The sequence below is a fragment of the Suricata suricatta genome, chromosome 13 (genome assembly GCF_006229205.1).
Source record: "Suricata suricatta isolate VVHF042 chromosome 13, meerkat_22Aug2017_6uvM2_HiC, whole genome shotgun sequence".
Classification (NCBI taxonomy): Eukaryota; Metazoa; Chordata; class Mammalia; order Carnivora; family Herpestidae; genus Suricata; species Suricata suricatta.
Window position 1 is genome coordinate 46,335,879 of NC_043712.1, and position 20,176 is coordinate 46,356,054.

Genomic DNA, 20,176 nt, shown 5'->3' on the forward strand with positions numbered 1-20,176 from the left:
TTTGCTAATTTTTTCCCCAATTATTATGTTTCTTCTGGGGAAAACACTCCTGCTTTCACTAAGAACAGCATGTATATGTTATCTTCTGTTACTGGCCTGGGTTTTCTAAAAGGGGGCTGTCTAAGGCACCTGAGTGGCTCAATCGGTTAAGCCTCTGACTTCAGCCCAGGTCACGATCTTGGTTCACAAGTTCTAGCCTCGCATCTGGCTCTGTGCTGACAGCTCAGAGTCTGGAGCCTGCTTCAGATTCTATGTCCCCCTCTCTCTTTGCCCCTCCCCTACTCATACTCTGTCTCTCTGTCTCTCTGTCTCTCTCTCTTTCTCAAAAATAAATAAAGAAGCATTAAAAGATTTTTTAAATAAAGGGAGACTGTCTGCAACACTGAATGCTTGCATTTAACAGCTACTGACCCTGAACGCTACTCACATTTTGTTTCCTGCAGTGTCGCACAAAGTTTACTTTTTTTCGATCTCTGTGCCAGACTTCTCAAGCCTCAAGCCATCATCATTTTATGAGATGATTTTTCCAAAAGCAAATTACAGGTTCATGAATTAAGTAAGTGTTGGACCAGAAATGGTGGTGAGTTTTGAAAGTGACTCATTCGTGTGTGTCTGAAAAGTCAGGATAATGCCTTTCTCCACACCTGCGGGGATAGACATGGTGGACTAGAGAAGGCAAATCTCAGCTCAAAGATAAATTATTTTCCAAAAGTTTATTTTCAGATTGATGTGTTTCCCCTAAATAAGTTAAATATACTTTAATTTATGTGAGTATTTAACTTATGTAAGTGAAACCTATTTTCCCATGAAACAAACCCTAACTAATCAAGACTGATGTCGTTTAGTTCAACAAACCTGTATTCGCTCTTACCAGGCATCAGGTGAGGCTCTGCGAACCAGGGGCATTAAGATGAGTAAGACAGAGTGCTGTCCTCAAGAATTTACAAGGTAATAAGACAGAATCTATTTTTATGGAAAAACCATTCAAAGCTTTTCTCTGGAGCCTGAACACGTGTCATCCTTCGCGCTGCTGGCGGACTCCTCTCCTCCATCCACCTGCCACCTGGAGCTGAGACTCGCCCCTGTGATTCCAATGCGAGGTGATCACTGCATAGGGTGTTAATGAGGCAAAGAGGGTAGTCATCCAAGATGGGGATGGGTAATGGGCATACAAATGGATAGAAAGGTTTCCTAAAGGAAATGATAACTCAGTTGAATTCTGAAGGATGGAGAGAATTGAGTAAACCAGCGGTCCTCGGGAAGTGTGGGCTTCAGACCAGCAGCATCCACATGGCCCTGGAACTTGTTAGAAATATAAACGATTGGGCTTCGGCCGAAAGTGACTGAATCAGAACCTCTGAGGGCAGGCGTCTGCAATCTGAGTCTTGACAAGCCCTCAAGATGATTCTGATGCACCGTAAGTTTTGAAACCGGCTGCATTAAGGCAAGTCTTCAGGCAGCAGAGCAAGAAGAGGGGCTGGTGATGTGTCCGGGAGTGAGTTATGTGAGCAAACACTGAGAACAGTTGTAGTTCATCTTCCAGCTGTTTTGAGCATTGGTTGTTAGCAGCTCACAGCTGTGCTCTTCTGGGAATTGCTCCAGATTAAGGGAGGTGACCTGTCTGGGAATGCCTGGGAGACTATGCCCTTTCCAAAAGTGGCCAACAGCCAATCGTGGACAGACTGGGAGGTATAAAAGGCCAGTTCCCCATTCTCAAAATAGAAAAACTCTGTGGTATAATTCATGCTCCAGAGCTCCCTGCAGGATCAGCTGAACTCACGTCTTTGCCTGGCATATTTCCCTGTCCCATCCTGCTATGCTTGCTCTGTTTTCAGGCTTCTCCTGAGCATTCCCTCCATAAATCCCTGGCACAGAATCCACATATTGCGCAGTTTCTCAGGAACCCAAACCATGACAGTGGCGTGCAGTCTAAGAATGCCTGGTGAACTACAGGAGATTTGCATTGACAGAGCATAAAGCCTAAGGCAGAGAGTGGTGAGAGAGGAGGCGGAAGCGGTGTGAGGAGCCAGTCTGTGAGGTGCTTTGGGCAACAATTCATAAGAGCATCAAAATTCACACACACACACACACACACACACACACACACACACTCACACACTGAACGTCAATACACATAAACTATTGCCGTGGGTGAAGGAGGGGAAGGGGAGTGCCGCCTTGTATTGCAAGGACAGTATCTTCCCTCTTTACAATAATCATTTACGTTCTACCTCTCATTGGGCACCAGATATAAGGATAGATCCAAGCCACAGAGGTCAGGGGCTGTGTGATCACTGGTAGAAATGGAGATTCTCAGAGATCTTAAAGGGAAAGAAGGACTGGCAAAGAAAAGAACTGGGTAACCCTCTAAGTGATGGGAGGTTGTAAAGAAATAGACACTGGGATGAGGAGAAGAGATAAAGGCCAAAAAAATGAGATTCAGTGAGGGCCAGTCATGGCTTCACTTTTTCCTTTTCTGTCATCTTCAGCTTCTTCTTTCCTTGACTCCAGGAGCTCCGGCCAGTGCAAACTACTTGGGCCACATTTCCAATCCAGGGGAGTTCAATCATCATACACATTCTTTTCTTTGAAGAGTTCCTGCTTTCCTCTACACCCTATCAATGCTTGCTTCTGACCAAAGTCTCTCTGGCTCCAGTGCAGTCCAGGAATCCAGTCAATGCTTCAAAGTTCTCCCCTTCTCCCGTCACTCAAGTAAGCACACATACCTTTAGAGCATGTGCTAAGGGTTGTTTTCTCCTGTTAGTGCAATAGAAAAATAGATCAGGCTCTTTTGCACTGATGGTGAGAATGCAAACTGGTGCAGCCACTCTGGAAAACAGTATGGAGGCCCCTCAAAAAATTAAAAGTAGAACTACCCTACAACCCAGCAATTGCACACTAGATATTTATCCAAGGGATACAAGTGTGCTGTTTTGAAGGGGCATATGCAACCCAATGTTTATAGTAGAACTATCAACAATAGCCAAAGTATGGAAAGAACCCAAATGTCCTTCAATGGATGAATGGATAAAGAAGGTGTGGTATATATACACAATGGAGTATTACTCAGCAATCAAAAAGAATGAAATCTTACTATTTGCAACTACGTGGATGGAATCAGAGGGTATTATGCTAAGCAAAATTAGTCAGGCAGAGAAAGACAAACATCATATGATTTCACTTGTATGAAAATTTTAAGATACAAAACAGATGAATATAAGGGAAGGAAGCAAAAATAATGTAAAAACAGGGAGAGGGATGAAACATAAGAGACTCTTAAATATAGAGAACAAACAGAGGGTTACTGGAGGGGTTGTGGAAGGGGGAAGGGCTAAAAGGGTAAGGGGCATTAAGGAATCTACTTCTGATATTATTGTTGTACTATATGCTAACTAACTTGGATATAAATAAAAATAAATAAATTATTAGTAAAACATTGTTTTAAATATTGGGGAGATGCCTTAGATTATCATTCTGACATTTTGATTATCTGCCTTTTATATCCATTTCTTCTTCCTTCTTAAAAAAATTTTTAATGTTTATTTTTGAGAGAAAGAGAGTATGAGCAGGGGAGGGACAGAGGACCCAAAGTGGGTTCCACGCTGACAGCAGCAAGCCCCAAGTGGGGCTCAAACTCATGAACTGAGAAATCATGTCCTGAGCCGAAATCATGAGTCTGATGTTTAACCAACAGAGCCACCCAGGCGCCCCACCCATACCTTCTTCTTATAGCAACAATCCTGTTTCCTTTCAAGGTCTTCACTGCCTCCATTCAGAATTCATTTGACCTGAAAGGATCTTCATCTGTAATGCCAAGTGGATCCCCATCTACTAGTTCTACCAAAGAAGAGGTCTCTTTCCCCTTGATTCTCTCTTGAAAACAGGAATGGCTGGAGATTCTATGGCTATGATCATGCCACCACACAGAGAGAGGATTGGCTTCCAGAGACTATACAAGGACTCTGAGAATAATGGCAGCACTGGAGGTGGAGGAAAGCATTGCTTGATCCCTTAATTGAGCAGTGTCTGAGGCCAAGTCTACCATGGACTTTTCAGTATTGTGAAATACTAAATTCCCTGTTTTGTTCTAAGCTACTTTGAATGTTTTTCTACCCTTTTCAACAGAGTCTTAACTGACATAAGATGCCTTACCTTTTTCAGAAAAAAAATATATAACTGAATCTAATCCTTCTCCAGGCCTCACTCTTTTGCTGAAAAAAAAAAAAAAAACCCTTAAATGTCTTCATCTTTCTTCTTTCACAGTATCCCAAAACTGCATTCCAAGGAAAATTCATTTGGACTGTTGTGCCATATAAAACATAAAAGGAAAAAGATGCTTTGTAGTCCCAAAAATGTGGAAATTACTTTCTCTCCCAAAGTTAAATTGGTTTCTTTACTGCAGGACTTCTCAGAGTCTTTAACATATAATTTATGTGCTAAATCTCCAGGGAGAGTCACTGTATGCCTGATTTCCCCAGTTTGTTTCCTTGTGGAAAACTTATTTTCATTGAGTAATTATGAAACAAGATTATATGAAATGTATTTCAAAAAACAGGGATCCAGCTGAAATTCTAGGTTCCATTCTAAACTGCTTTACATTTAGGGGACTTTTGTTTCTCCCACCTGGACCTTTTGATCATTCTACCTGGTGAGTTCTAGAAGGGCTCTATATGAGAACAAGTTTGGAGAACACCATGGGTGAAGGAGAATGCTAGCTCAAGGAGAGGTAAAAATAAGTGTGCTTCTCACCACCCAACATCAAACAAGGTTTTATTGCCTTTGAACAGATCATGGGTCTTCAAAGTAATATGATCATTTTATTGCTTCTTGTTATATTCATTTGTGGAACTTAAGGTTAGTATATAAAAGTACATGAAAACTTCTGAAACTCATTAACTTAATTTAAAAAAAAAAAGACAAGTAAAGACAACAACAACAACAACAACCTTTACCCAAAATATGAAAACCACTACACCAGTTAATTATCTTGACTACATCCAAGCAGAACAGATTTTAGAAAGTCACTTATAAGGTTTTGGCTGTACTTCCTGAGATGTTTTTGATGAGCTTTTAATGTTTTAAAAGTCTGACAGCTGCTCCTGAAAATTAAATGCTGTTTGTCAGCAAGCTACAGTTAACTCATTTCAATAAATAGGTAATTTGTTTCTGTATAAATCACTTGAAAGCATTCACTGACATTTGAGTAAAGAAGAAAATCTGGGTACTTTGGGGCAGAGGGGGCATCAAATCTGACACACAGACTCATCTCAAGCTCTCTGGAGGTAAGAAGGGGATCAGCACATGAGGGCAGATCTCTCGATGTCTCTAGGGAAAGGAATCAAATTGCAAATGATTCTTTTTTTACCACTTAACTTAGTGAAAATCAGTTACAGTATAAAAAATCTGATCCCCCTGTGTGGTCTTTTGCCTTTACTTTAAAGAAGCAGATCATCCAGAGCCTCTCTCCGAACCTCGTACTTCCAGGCATTAAGGAATGTTCTTATCATGGACAACATGAAATTCAGACATTTTTTCCAAGAGCTTCTTGGTCAAGACAGTGTCTTCTCTAACATTCCTCTGTTAGATGCAGCCAGCAGTTTGCCAGACCAGATCAGAAGTGGTCCTATTTTCCCCCAGCCTTTGGAACTCCCAATTGTCTGTCTATCCACTCCATAGCTTAGACACACAAACACACAATCAAATTCTGGACAGGAAAATGGAAACCACTGTAACATTTCAAAATACAAAGGTTTTTATTTCAATATTTTTAAATTTTACTTTTTAGAGACAGAGTGTGAGCAAGAGAGGGACAAAGAGAGAGGGGACTGAAGATCCAAAGCAGGCTCTGCATGGAGAGCAGCGAGCCTGACATGAGGCTTGAACTCACTAACCAAGAGATCATGACCTGAGCTGAAGTTGGATGCTCAACTGACTGAGCCACCCAGGAGCCCCAATACCAAGGTTTTAAAACAGGGAATTAGTTACAATAGGTGATGGACAACTAAAAGAGGGGGAAAAAGGATTTCTGAGGTAGCCCAGAGAGGAAGCAGCCAGCACCCTAGGGCTGGGGTTAAAGTGCCTGTGAACTTGGACCAGGAGCCTGCAGAGATGGTACTCAGGCCTCTGCAGTGGGGTCACACTGCTGCCCATGGCTGGTGCCTCCAAGTGGGTAGGAAGACACCAGTGCTTTGAGTGCTGGAAGTAATTAGATATTGGAACTAACTTTCACTGCGGGAGACAAGTCCAGTCCAATCTCTCTCTAGTGCCCCTATTAGCACGTCCTGGAAGAGTGCCCACTCGGCAAAGGAGCCTTGAAAACCGCACTTGCAGAGTCCCACAGCATCCCAGAAGACGGTGGGAGAGCTGACTCAGAGCTAAGAGGAAATAGGCAAATAGCTAGCCCTACAACAAACCTCCTCCGTCCTCCAGAGCTAGCTCCAGACGCTACTCTCCCCCTTCCAGGGCCAAACAGAACCAAAAGGTTAGAAGTAAATATCATGACAGGCTTCCCTAAGCACCAAGCAATACGTGCCTTGTCCTGGGCCACCATGCAGGTATCATAGACACAGCAAATTCCCCTGAGGACAAGGTGATTGACTTTGGACAAGTTGCACAAATTTGCTGACATTAATTTCCTCTTCTGGGATAATTATGTCTACTTTGGAAGGTAGGATGAAGTATACAAATGGATTGTCTGAATAGAGGCCTAGCACGGTGCCTATTCCATAACAGATGCACAGTAAATATTGGTTGACTTCTTTCTTTTCCTCCCTGATTCCTCATCCTTCCTTGTGGAATGAAACACTTTGTACTTGGTTACTGGAATTTTAGGCAGCAGTAAACACCTGTGACATCATTGGCAAGAAAATGCCTCTTTTTAGCTGTAGAGGTTTTCCTAGTCCAGCAGGTCAGATTCTCGAGAGTTCCAAGGAAGAGACACACAGATTGCGTACAAGGATGAATTCACTGTAATGATACAGGGAAATAGAAATTGCATGGGGGGGAGCGGTCTTAGAAGAACAAGTTCTTGCTCAAGAATGTGTGGCAAATTTCATGAGACACTGGGAAAACCTGCCTAACTTTGCTAGGGACAAGAAATTTTGCTTGAGTGACCTGTCTTTTCTTCACTGAAATGGCATTTGTAATTCTCCAAAATTGTGAATTGGAAAGGGTCTTTTCGCCCAACCAGTATGAAGTATGACGACAAAGCGGAATTCACCCCAGGTCATCTCAGAGATGATTGGCTTCTTAAACCAGCTCCCCTGTGGTTGATTCTGGCTCACGTACCTTCATCTATGCAATCACTGTGGGAAAACAGCAAGATTCGGGCTTGTCTGGAAAAGGCCCTTTTCCTCACCCCTCACTTCAAAGCGAAAGGCTACCTTGGTGTTTTCTTCTGGGAGTCCCTTCCCCTACTCCTTCCTTCTATCCTGAAATAAGAAAAAATTTTCTACTCCTCCCTTATAATGACCACATCCCGGAAATATCTGCCATTGAACAAGGGCTTTACAAAGCATTCTAAACAGTGGTGAACCAAGAGGTCAATCATTTCTCAATAGAAGACACTTTGTCTTTCATCACATGGATCTCAGAAGTAGGCAAGAGAGGACAGGGGAAAACAAATGCCTAGATTTCTAAATGGAACAGTTAGCAATTATGAATGTCCTGTTAGTAACAGAAATTGGGACAACAGTGATAGGACTTGTTCGTGATGAATTCCTTATAGAAAAGTTGAAGAAGCATTTGTGGAGTGTCCAAATAGATGTTTTAAAATGATAATAGAAATAATAGTTTTAAATCAGAGAATAAATGGGGCATCCAGGTGGATGGTTCAGTCGGTTAAGCATCTGACTCTTGGTTTCAGCTCAGGTCATGATCTCATGGTTCGTGAATTAATGCCCTGCATTGGGTTCTGCGCTGGCAGCTTGGAGCCTGCTTGGGATTCTCTCTCTCTCTCTCTCTCTCTCCCTCTCCCTCTGCCCCTCCCCTGCTCACACACCCAATCTCTCTCAAAATAAATAAGTAAACTTAAAATTTAAAAAGTTAAAAATCAGAGTATGAATGGGGGATTTTTTTGTATTAGTTTATTTTTAGCATAATGATTCCTAAACTTTTTGGTATCATAGGTCACTTTGAGGAACATACACTCAGAAAAAAAAAAGAAAAATGTTCCAATGTATATACAGCTAAAATCATGTACACACTTGGAGAAGGTTTTCAAAACCCCCAGGTCAAGTTTTACCATCCGACTCCATCTGGTGAAAAAAATATTAAAAACAGAGATGTCAGGGCACTGAATCTGTGCTGCATTAGAACGTAGCATTCCCTCCTCTTGTATTTCATCTTCCTCATCCCAAACAAACTAAAATTCTGTGTGTGCCAAATACAGCAGTTCCTCCTTATCTGTGGTTTCCATTCCCCTCAGTCAACCACGATCCAGGAGCACATAATGCTCCTTCTGAAATATCATCAGAAGATCAGTAGTAGCTTAACACTAGCTCACAATGTCTACGCCAGTCACCTCGCTTCGTCTCATCCCCTAGGCATTTTACTATCGCACATTATCACAAGAGGGAGAAGGGGGAGTGCTGTACAAGACATTTTGAGAGAAAGAGACTACATTCATGAAACTTTTATTGCAACATATTGTTATAATTTTTTCCATTGTGTTAGTAGTTATTGCTGTTAATCTCTCATTGTGCCTATTTATAAATTAAACTTTTTCATGGGCATGCATGTATAGAAAACACCTGGTATATATAGGTTCAGTACTATCCATGGTCTCAGGCATCCACTGGGGGTCTTGGAACATATCCCCTGTGGACAAAGGGGGACGACTCTAGCTTTTTTGCCTACCAATGCTTTTGAGAGATAATGAAAAACAAAGCAGGGCAATTCAACGATAAGAGTTTCTAGCAAGAAAACAACCCAAGATGTTCATTTTCTCAATTACTGTAATGCTCATTTTCTTGTTGGATGGGTGAGTGCTCCTGAGGAAACCTTGGGGCTAATTGTATATATCCCGGCATATACAGTGCACCCCAAGCCCAGAGGCAGCAGCTAGCAATTATATTTCACTGATTAATGTGCAATCGTGAATTTACAGGCTTGATGGTCCAAAGAGGCTCCCTGCTATGTGAGATAATGAATAGGAAATTTTCAGAATAATTAGCCAAGTCAGACCTCTCAAGTCTACCTGGGAGTTGAAAGCCATGAAAGAAACAAAAATAATGCCTGTCCTTTAACAGAATTAGAGATTGAAAAATGGTGTATAGAGAAGAAACAACATAGTCAAAATATTCCTTCTACTGTTTTTGCTTCATTTAGTTCACTGGCCATAGTGTCTGTATTAAATACAGTGCTCTGCCTCTCAGATCCCCCTTCAGGGTACTAGGAATCATTCCTGTTACTCTACCCACTCAAAGTACTGCTATCTTTCCAATCAATCCTCCCCCAAAAGCAGGATGTCATCCCAGGGAGGAGGGGGGACAGGCCACATTCAATGACTTGTCAATTGAATGTCAGATTAAATGCCAGATTTAAATGCCTGATTTAATCAGAATTAAATGCCAGATTAAAAAGGCCTGGCCCTTCTTGAATAAGACAAGAATTAGAAGGGTCAACCCATCTTCAAAACCCCCTACAGGGTGGACTGAAGCTTGGTTGAACTGTGATGCAGACCAACTTCTCCCTCTGTCTATTCTTAGTTCTTTCCCTGAGAAAACTCCCTAGTGAACTTTCTATACACTAATTGCTATGTGAACCAGCTTCCCAGAGACTCCAACATGCAGCAGTATCAAATCACACATCAGTGTCAGGATTACTAAAAAGAAGTGTCATTGACGCAAGGAATAGTCACTTCAAAAAATATTTTTTGTGTGCCCACCATGTGCAAGGCAATCGGAAACTACACCAAAGTAAGTTTTTCCTTGAGATTTTTCCCTTGAGAATATTTTAAATTACTGTTTGCTTATTTGTTTTGTATGGTCTTGTGAATCAAACATACAGATAGAAAATGGTTCTTTGAGTAAATTGACCTTCTTTGGCATTCTCTCAAGGTCTAAAGTAAAAAGATAACACAGACTTTCAAAAAATGCCCCCAAAGGAGGCACCTGGCTGGCTTAGTCAATAGAGCATGTGACTCTTGATCTTGGGGTCATGAGTTCAAGGCCTACGTAGGGCATAGAGATGCTTTAAAAAAAAGTAAGTGAATACAAAAAACTAAAAATAAAGAATGTCTCCAAAGGAAACTGTGATAAAAATCAATAGCATTTCTGTGTTCCATTTGAACTATATAATAATGTGCACAGCTTCACTATAAATTAAAGGAGATCAAAGAAAGGCATAAAAGGACCTCACAGGTCACCTTTGAAAGTGATATTTGAAATAAACATCATTATATAGTCTCAATACAATGAAAGACAATCTCTCTTAACTATAAAGACCAAGATTGGTGAGCTGCATGGATCATATATGATAAAGAATGGACCACTTTTTAAAATTTTTTAACGTTTACTTATTTTTGAGAGAGAGACACAGAGAGTGAGTGGGGGAGGGTCAAAGAGAGAGGGAATCACAGAATCGGAAGTAGGCTCCAGACTCTGAGCTGTCAGCACAGAGCCTGACACAGGGTTTGAGCCCATGAACTGTGAGATCATGACCTGAGCTGAAGTCAGCTGCTTAACCCACTGAGCCACCCAGGCACACCAAGAATGGACCACTTTTTAAGTGTTGTATAGATACAGTTACAGGTTATACAGATGAATCCCACCTTAAGCAAATCTGACATATGAAAACCCAGTTACTTTACATGACAGTGATTAAAAAAGAATATGCTACAGGGTTTTTTTAAAAAACATTTCATTAATAATATATCCCAAATTTTAAAATATATTTAACTTTTTATCAGTATATGTTACAGATCTCTGTTTTAGTATTTGAAATTTCCTTTTTTGATCCCATCTTCTGTACATAGTATAAATTGCATTACTGTTTTCATTTTTGTACCTGTGGTATTCTGATTTATATTAAGAAAGACATATTTTGTCTTCATCCCTTTTCCCGACACAGAGCTCCTAAAACCCTGGGAATTTTCTAAGTGATGAGAGCAATAAGGCATTTTTGTTATGTAATGGGATGGGGGCTGGTTGCCAGAAGCAATCGTGTGATTAGAGGGTTGGAAATTTCAGTCCCACCCCCTGAAGAAGAGAGAGGGGTTGGAGGTTTCATCAACGCTCACTGGCCAATGAGTTAATCAGTCATGACTACGTAATGAAGCTTTCATAAAAACCCAAAAGAATTGTTGTTGGAAGGCTTCCAGGTCAGTGAGCACACGGAGATTTGGGGAGAATGATGTGCATGGAGAGGGTGTGGGAGCTCTGGGCCCCTTCCCACATGCCTTGCCCTATGTGTCTCTTCCATCCGGCTGTTCCTGAATTACACCCTTTTGTAACAAACTGGTAACGTAGTAAGTAAAATGTTTCTCTGAGTTCTGTGAGCTGCTCTAGCAAATTAATTAAACCCAAAGAGGAGGTCATGGGTACCTCTGATTTGTAGCCAGTTGATCAGAAACACGGGTAACAACCTAGGTGTGGCAACTGGTCTCTGAAGTGGCTGGGTGGACTCTTGGAACCCCAAACCCTCAACCTGTGGACCCTGATTCTATCAGTGTGTAGACAGTGTTAGAATTGATGTGGATTCTCAGACACCCTGCTGGTATCTAAGAATTGCTTGGTGGTATTTGGGGAAGCTACCCACCTACCCACTTGAACATGCACATACACACATGGGAATTGAGTCCAGGAATTCAAAAGATTAACTGATACATATCTCTCATCCTCTTGCTGCTTAACAGCAGTGTGATCTATTGTACAGGGTCATTTATCTATCCAAAGCCTTGACTTTCTCTTCTCCAAAATGGTGTTGGGTTGAGCACTAATGAGAAAATGCCTCACAATTCTTAATGGTTATTGTTTTGTCAATAATATATAAGGTTCAATAACAGTTTCCATGAGGAGATTTAAAAAGGAATATGTCTAAATAATGCAATGATTTGAGGTGCCTGGGTGGCTCAGTCTAGTAAGCGTCTGACTTCGGCTCAGGTCATGATCTCACAGCTTGTGAGTTCAAGCCATGTGTCGGGCTCTGTGCTGACAGCTCAGAGCCTGGAAACTACTTCAGATTCTGTGTCTCTCTTTCTTCTGATGCTCCCCCACTCACACTCTGTCTCTCTCTCCTTCAAAAATAAATAAACATTAAAAATTTTTTTTAAATAAATAATGCAATGATTTAGGACACATTCAAATCCTTTGTGGCTTACATAGCTCTGTATATTTTAACACAAAAAGAATATTTTTAAAAGTAAACCATTTAATTCTGTGTTTATAAATAACACCCTGATATAGAACAACTCACTACTTCTCTTGAAAATGGCCTAAAATAAAGAAAAGTGCTTTCAGATTAAGAATATCTACATGAGTCTGCTCTACTCAAATATGTAATCTTCCTTTTACATTTTGGTGTTGGGAAAAAAAGATCTCATGAGAAGAGACAACAGCCTTGCTAAGTAAAGTATTTTGTAACATAAGGCTCTAGTTAAGTGTAATAGGCCTTAAATAATCTCTCTAGAAGAAACTCTGTACTGTGTTTAGTAAATAATTTTGACTACTGGGATCATTTGCTTTAAAGCTGAATTTGCTGAAAAGCCTTGGGCACAATTTTAACAGTGTCCCCAAGCACTGTAATTGGGAAACTAGTGCTTAATGATATAGAAGAAGGGTACTGTTCTAACCTACATAAAATTGAGAGAAAGGTAGTGCCCAAGCCGTTAAGACCAAGGGAGCATGCATTTTCCACTGTCAGCATTACAAGTATTCTATTGCTTTTTTAACATACAACAAAAATATATTTAATCTAAAGGCAATCAGTCAACATTTAGAAGCAAAGATGTACAAATTAAAGAGGTCTTGACTTTCATGTTCATGGAGAAGTCTAGCAAGTGCCTGGCACATGTATGTGTTTGGTGAGCTTCCTTCTACCTTGTTCAAGCCATTTCATGCACGACACTAGGATTAACTAAGTTGTATCATTTTATAGTTTTCCAGTTTAGTACTTTTCTTCTTAATGGAGAGAAAGATTACAGTAAAATTTAGGAACTTTGGGAAATGGCTTCTAGATTCAAATTTTACTTCCATAAGACCTATGTTGTGCCATTGGAGATATTCGACTGAGGAGATAGTCACCCAGCATCATGCACTCTGTGAAGCAATAAGAACATAGACCTGACATTGTGTATGAGCAAGAGGCATTCTCTCTGGCAGTCCTGGCAATGGGTTTTTATTGTAACTATAATCTGCCAGACAAGTAACTCATAAACAATTAAGGTTGCACTTTTAGAAGGCTGACATAAAATGACCTTTCATGGATGAACTGGTCTTCTGAAAAATTGACATCAGACAGAAACAGTAATTCATAGAGATATCATAAAAAACAAAAGAACTACTCTCTTTATGAGATGAACTTATTTGGAAGTAAAATTCTGACTAGTTCTGGCTTAAAATCCACCCAACCACTCTATCACGGCTTCCATTCTCACCACACCATCTTTAGAACTATCCTTACTAATAGCCCAATTCTATTTATAAAAAAAAATTCACTGGGAGCTTTTCAGTCCTCTCATGCCTGGTCTCTGGCAATACCTCATGCAAACCTTCCTAACATTTTCAACATCTGACTCCTGTATCACCATTTTCATGAACATCTGAAACCTGAGTCTTCTATGAGATTCTACTCATAAATTCTCTCCTTACTCTTTTAAATGTTTGTGTCGCTCAGGAAGATACCCTGAGCTGCCTTCTTTTTTCATTGATTTCTTCCCTTCTCCACACACTTTATTAAATGATCTTATCTGTTCTAATGGTTTCAACCACTGTCTTTTGATGACTCCCAAATCTTTATCTCCACCCCAACCTTCCTCCTGAATTCCTAGACAAATGGCAACTATCGATTGGACACTTACATCTACGTTTTTCATAATCCCCTGATATGTCCAGAACCAAACCCACTTATTTGCTTCATCAGACTTTCTACCCTTGCCACATTCCTTATCTCTATGAAGGACACAACTATCAAACCATTTGTTCCAGTGGGAAAGGATCCTCCTCTCCCTTGCCCCACATTTAATCTGTCAGTCAGTCCCACCGAGTCTACGGTCTTAAGTATGTAACTTATCTTTCCCCTCCCTACTATCTTTGACCATGGCAACATCTTAGCTACTCTCACCAGTCACTAATCTATGTTTCACAATATTAACAGAGTGAACACTTCAAAATATACATTAATGCTGATGGACACATTTAAAAACTCTGTGTCACTAAATTAATTTTAGTACAAGATCTTAAGTCTTTAACATTATATATTAAAAAAAAAGTCTTACCTACCTTTCTAGCTCCATCTCCCACTGATCCCCAATGCATCTTACAAACTAAGCGTACTTTATTTCCCTAATCCTATTATACTTGGCCTCACATCTCTGTCCCTGCACAAGCTGCTCTCTCTGCCTGGGGCTTTCTTCTCCAGATAATAGAATTAAGAAAACCATCATTTTATAATCCCTAATGAAATAACTGATTCAGGCAATGGTGACCAATGGATCTTAAAACCATTAGGCATAAGTTTGATGAGAATAACATACCATCACCTCAATTTACTGATATACTAAAGATAATTTGATTCTTAATATGATATGAAGTACTCAGCACTGTCTATGAAGAATTCTTGATCTCCCCCCAAAAAACACTAAATTTTTTTAAGTTTTTTTTATTTATAGTCTATTGTCAAGTTGGTTTCCATATAACACCCAGTGCTTTTCCCCACAAGTGCTCGCCTCCATGACCATCACCTCCCTTCTGCTATCCCCCTCCCCCTTCAGCCCTCAGTGTGTTTTCCATATTCAAGAGTCTCTTATGATTTGCCTCCCTCTTTCTTCCTAACTCTTTCTCCCCCCCTTCCCCTCCCCATGGTCCTCTGTTAGGTTTCTCCTGTTAGACCTATGAGTGAAAACATATGGTATCTGACCTTCTACACCTGACTTATTTCGCTTAGCATGACTCCCTCAAGGTCCATCTACTTTGCTCTGAATGGCCGGATTTCATTCTTTCTCATTGCCATGTAGTATCCCATTGTATATATAAACCACATCTTCTTAATCCATTCATCAATTGATGGACATTTAGACTCTTCCCACAATTTGGCTATTGTTGAAAGTGCCGCTATGCACATTGGGGTTCATGTGCCCCTATGCATCAGCACTTCTGTATCCCTTGGGTAGATTCCTAGCAGTGCTATTGCTGAGTCATAGGGAAGTTCTACTGATAGTTTTTTTTTAAACCATTTTTATTTATTTTAGAGAGAGAGACACACAGCATGAGCAGGGGAGGGTCAGAGAGAGAGAGGAAGACACAGAATCTGAAGATAGGCTCCAGGCTCTGAGCTAGCTCTCAGCACAGAGCCCGACGCGGGGCTCGAACTCACGAACCGTGAGATCATGACCTGAGCCGAAGTCAGACGCCCAACAGACTGAGCCACCCAGGCGCCCCTCTACTGATAGTTTTTTGAGGAACCTCCACACCGTTTTCCAGAGCGGCTGTACCAGTTTACAAAAAAACAAATAAACTTTAGTTCTAACTTCTAATTTATGGAAATAGACTAGTAATAGATTAAATGATTTAACAAGAACTATTTAACCAAATTTAGACAGTGGATACCTTAGGCTGGGTTCTCCCCAAAGTAGACCTTGAGACAGGTTTATGGTCTATTTGTAGGATATCGTTGGCAGAGAAATGAGGAAGCAAAACAAGTCAGAGAAGGAGAGGAAGCCACCAATTAGAGTATTGTTGAGCAGGTAATGGCTGCAAGTAACGGGTTCAATCCCACTAGAGAAGCTCGAAAGAGTAGATTGTATCTGAGTTATACCAAAGGTTAGAAGCTGAATCATTTATCTACTTTTCTAGATCATTTGGTTGAAGACTGCTGGGGGAAGGGGGGAGTGGCATTATTAACTCATGCATAGCTGGTGGTGGGGAGAGGCAAGAAAGCCCAAAGAGTCAGTTGCTTTTTGGGGGGAAGACATTGGGTCAGGTCACTTGAGAACAGTGAGTGTCAATGGAAAGCAGGCAGAGCACTAGGGCATCTGCACCAGTGAAATCATCTATCGGACAACAAACCAAACCACAGAAAAAAGGGAATGAGGAAAAGGCACTATTCCAGACTAAATAAAATCAGCAAAAGATATCAGTGAAATAACCAAATCAGCAAGGGACTTGTTTGGATCCTGATTTGGACAAACTGAGATAGTTTAATACCATCAAGGGAATTTGCCCATGGAAGCCCATTCCTAGGCAGATTCTGAGGACTGAAATATTTTTATATAATTTTGTGAGCTCCATTTTAACCTCTTAATATAAAGATTGTATTTTCAAGTTTAGAATATACTTGATATACCCTTCTTCTAGGTCTTTAAGGTAGAACTTTTTAGGTTTATTGTATTTATTGTGCACTTTCTTTTCTGCTTATTTAGAAAATAAGCTGTATGAGAACAAGTATCATTGTCAGTTTTGCCACAGATATATGCCAAGTGCCAAAACCATGCCTAGCAAATAGAAAGTGTTCATTGTATGTTTATTGAAAGAATGAATGGACTTAGGAGCTTGAATATCATTCAGGGCTATGGCAGCCAGAAGTTTCCTCTAATGGAAATAAATCGGGAGTGTTGCAATGAAGTGATCCTTTAACATAGGCTCAATCAGAAAGGCCGTCTTCCTTCCAAAATTCAAAATGAGAAAAAAACCTTTCACATCATCACTGAATGATAAAAAGAATGCAGAACAAATCAGGAAAGAGATGCCTACAGAGGGAGGTCACAGCCATGAGAATGGAGAGTCATTGCCAGGAGCTTATAATTATTAGCAGATGTTTTACAGGACACATTCAGGAAATATCAGTTCCATGTGTTAATAATAACAAGTAAAGACTCACTTAAAGGGACTCTAGTGCTATGGCAGAATTTTCTGCAAGGAGTTAAGTTTGATGACCATGCAAGAATATTTCAAAGTAATATACCAACATAAGAGAGAAGTGTTATCTAAAATTCAGTTGTGGGAAAAGAGAGAAAAATAGTTACTTTCATTGTGACTATATCCCGCCCCCCCCGCCCCCCCCCCCGCCTCCAGCATGATCATACATCATGGTCTGGAGAAACAGGTTTCGTTATGAATTGATCTTTCATAACAGTTACAATACTAAGAAGTGGGGTGAGGCCATCTGCTGCAAATGACTAAAATTAGGGTCAGTGTGTTTGTTTTTAAAAACAGGCTAATAGGGGTGCCTAGTTGGCTCAGTTGGTAGAGCATGCAACTATTGATCTCAGGGTTGTGGTTTGAACCCCACATTGGGCATAGAGAAAATAAAACATTAAAAAATAATAAAAAACAGGCTAAGATTCAGACTCTGAAGCAGTTTTCAACTCCTGTCTCAGGTTAATAAAAATGAAAATTATCTCTTTAGTGAAAATACTAATGGAGACCATGTGTGATATTGTGATACCCTAAACCTCTCTGAGTCTGAAGGCATCTAGGTGATCAAAATTTCTGATTCCCTTCGGTTCCCTTCACAGGAACACAGTCTGAGGGCTTTTGCCATTTTCTCTTCTAGGCACAGAGCTAAGCTTGGGCCACCTGCTGTCTCTCAGCCCACCACCACAAATGACTTCATCCTATGGCCATCTTTGCTGAACCCCAGTGATCGAGCCTCAAGGTTATTGGTTTATGTACACTGGCCTCCAAACCAACTCCCATAGATGTCAGGCAGCAGCATAGTTATGAAACACTATCAAAAATTGGTACCTTGATAAAGGTACCTCCTGTCATCTGAAAGGTTTTCTGATGAGAAACTCTTACCCAGCTGTGAGAGGAAACAGTTGAGCAGATTATCACTCTACCTTAGAGTTCACAAAAGCCCTAATTAATGTGAAAGAACTCACCCAACCTCATCGCTCAGCACACACCTTCCCAACCTTTCATTCTATCCTTCTGCCCTGTGGAATATCCACCAGTTCTCTGAATATGCCCTGCTCCCTGTCACCAGCATGTAAGTTGTTCCTATCACCTCAGATGAATACCTTGGATTAACCTTTAAGATCTCAACTTGGATGTCACACCCTCCACAAAAAGTCCCATAAGCTCCATGCCCAAGCAGGATAACTCCTGTTTGTCCCCGCCTCCCACTTCTCTTCTCATAGCACCCAGGTGCTCCTTGCTTGTCTTTCTAGAATCCTGAAGTCCACAAGGAAGGAACCACAGGTAAACAGATCAACACTGTATCTACAATAATTAGCACAAGTGCCTAGGAAACAGCAGCCACTCAGTTCATATTTATATTGGATGAATAAATGAATAAGAAATTTATCCTAAAAAATACAGAAGAGAAGGGGCACCTGGGTGACTCAGTCGGTTAAGCTCAAGTCATGATTTCGGCTCAGGTCATGATCTCACAGTTCATGAGATCGAGCCCTGCACCAGGGTTTGGGATCCTCTCTCTCCTTCTCTCTTTCTGCCCCCCTCTCCTCATACTTGCTCTCTCTCTCTCTCAAATTAATTAAATAAAACTAAAAAAATACAGAAGAAAAGGCAAAATAGAATTTTGATCAAAGAAAAAAGATAGGATCCAGAAATCCATACTTCCAGAATCACCTCCTTCTTGAAGGTGTTACATCCAGATGACAAAGATGTGGGGAGAGGTTGATGCATCATCTCTCCATCACCACCTCAGCACAGCATCACCAACACTCACTATAAGAGCTCCTACCATGGAAGGCCTTCTAGGCAGCCCTCCAAGTCCTTTGTGCTTTGTGCTTTGTGCACTCATTTACTCATTTACCTGATCCTCACAACAACTTCGAAACATGGATACTAAAATTATACCCTTTTACAGTTGAGGGAAATGAGGCACAGAAAGGTTAGTTAACTTGAAAAAAGGCACAGAGCATGAAATCAGGATTTAAATTCAGGAAGGTTAGATTACAATAAAAACCATTTCAATTCGATACAAGCAAAAAGGTTTTTGCATCATGGAAATGGAACGCATGGGTAAGTTATTTGATGGTTTTGGCCCAAAATAATGGCCCTTTGTCCATCATGTTTAGAGTAGAAAACAACTCTATCTGGTTTACTAGTGGTAGGAATTTTGAACATAAAACTCTCCCTCAAAATAGAAGAAACTACAATTCCAAAATATAATTTCCAGTGATAATTTCACTTTTATTTACTACTAAGTAAATAAAGTCAAAGGGTAGTTAAATTCTGCATATGCTTTCTTGGCCCTAAAGTTAAATATTGGCTATAATAGAAAGTTAATGTAAACACCAGCCTTGGAGAAAATTTTAATTAGAGAAAACAAGCATAAGATATACTCCAGGGGTCCCAAGCTTTGTACAATATTATGGGGGAAAAGAGTCATAGAAATTTGGGGATGGTTGTTCAAAGCCCAACAAGAATGAGTACTGCTGGACTTCTCAGAAGATTTCATATCTTATTCATTATGAAACTCCATACATAACAAGCAGGGTTTCCTAAGGTATTTAACCATCACATTCGTTTCTTAAGGAGTTTGCTCAGGACTTATGGGTCAAGAACCTTAATTGGGGGAATGATTGGTCTAGCGGTGGTATTAGTCTCATTTACAAACACTTACAAGGTTAACCATTGGAGGTGAATCATCTTCTGGTTTTTACCAATTTAGTATCATACAGAAATGGTATAAAACTCTAACTGCCCTAAACACTGAAATTTGGGAAAGCTCTCAGAACTGACATGGTTTAACATCCCACTCAGGATGAATGATAACTATAAAAATTTGAGGTTTGGTTCAACTTTCCTGTGTGATAATCTTACTAGAAAGATTAAAATTTCCAGAGTGAAATGCCTCTTTACAAGGAGCTCATCACAGAAGTAATTAGAGGCCACATGAGCTGCCTCACTAAACTAATTACAGAGGGAGAATCCTACATTGATACTATAATGAATCATAAATTTCTATTATTGTATTCCTTTAATTGGACTAAATGGGCTTAACAGTGACTTTGCATCCTGTAAAGAACTTATTCCAGGAAAGGCACTACCAA